Source organism: Propithecus coquereli, unplaced genomic scaffold (genome assembly GCF_000956105.1).
Source record: "Propithecus coquereli isolate 6110/MARCELLA unplaced genomic scaffold, Pcoq_1.0 Scaffold118, whole genome shotgun sequence".
Classification (NCBI taxonomy): domain Eukaryota; kingdom Metazoa; phylum Chordata; class Mammalia; order Primates; family Indriidae; genus Propithecus; species Propithecus coquereli.
Window position 1 is genome coordinate 3,832,816 of NW_012135858.1, and position 1,433 is coordinate 3,834,248.

The following is a 1,433-nucleotide window of genomic DNA, read 5'->3' on the forward strand; positions in this document are numbered from 1 at the left end:
AATTATCTTAGCTCAACTCAGCAATTTAAAGTAGTAGGAGCAGATATTAGGAAGGATAAGAGTCCTCTTGAGAGGGTGTATCTCAGGCGATGTCTTTGCAGTAACTCTAAGCATCTTTCTGCTAGCTAGAATGAAGAGGTTTCTCATTTGGGCTAAGAGGATTCAGGGGAATCTGAGGTTTCAAGGATCTCAGGTTGTCCATCTAAATGTCTCCATCTCAGGACCAAGAGTCTTGTTCTTTTTCTTTCAGGGGGTGGCCTGCCTTTTACATAAGTGGCCTTTGAGATCCTGAAGTGGTTCTTCTTTGCAGCTCCTCCATACTTATAATTAAATCACTGGTATGTATGGTTTATGGCACAACCCGCCCCCTAGCAATAGGAGATGAGGGTTTTCCTTGCCATAGGAGGCCTCTGGTTTTAAGGTATACCTTGAGTTGGAAGTTCACTACCCTGAGCTTGTTATTTTAATTTTTCAAGTCTTCCAAACTACATAACAAAAGTAATGAACTTTTATAATTACTAGGGGCTCTATTCCATTCAAGTACCACAGCTCCAAGGTAAGCCCATGCTTCCCCTTCCATTAGGGTCTCTGCAGTCTAGCCCGGGTGAGACTCTTGGTCACTGTACGGCTACTGTGGACTTGAAGTTATGTCTGACTCACTTATCATCAGTAATTGGTTCTTATATCCAGTTCCAAAACACTACCCAGATAGCTTTCTAGGGTTGTTCTTGGTACCTCTATTTTAACCTAATTTCCCTGAAAACAGAGCCTGATACAAAAGATTGTTTGAAAATATTTTAGTTGGGAAGTGATCACAGAGTGCAAGAGTGATAGATAGGGAGAGTAGAAAAGGAAAGGAGAGGGAGCTGAACATATTGGACACCACTGCAAGTGGGTAGTTCTAATGCTGATTGAACCCCTTGGGGAGTATAATTAAATGAGTCTCTGAACTGCCCTTCATAGAGGAGAAGGGGCAATGCATTTACCCTTTGGATTCCATCTTCCATTGGTCAAGGATGGCCCTTGGGCATTAACATTCCATTGCACGTGCCTGAGTGTTAGGTGAGTTCCCAAAGGTATCCCTCATCACTGTGCTGGAGAAGCCCTGGGGCAGAAAGAACTAGGCAGGTACATTGTGTAGGCCCAAAAGAGGTTTTGTCAGGTTACACCTGTGCAAGGTTGGTCCAAGCAGGTGCAGAACTAGGGTAGCAATGGCTAGAGCAAAAGGCAGGGTTGAGAGGATTTGAAGCAGAACACACAAACCCCATTTTGGCAGGGAAAAATATTCAGCCTTGAGTTAATAGAGTTACAAATTTTTAAATATTAAAAGGCAGATAATATGCATATATGTTTATATTCAAATATATGTCATATTCCAAGGGTACCTTTTATCTGTGGGAAGGAATATTACAGATATAAAGTGTTCTTTCCCA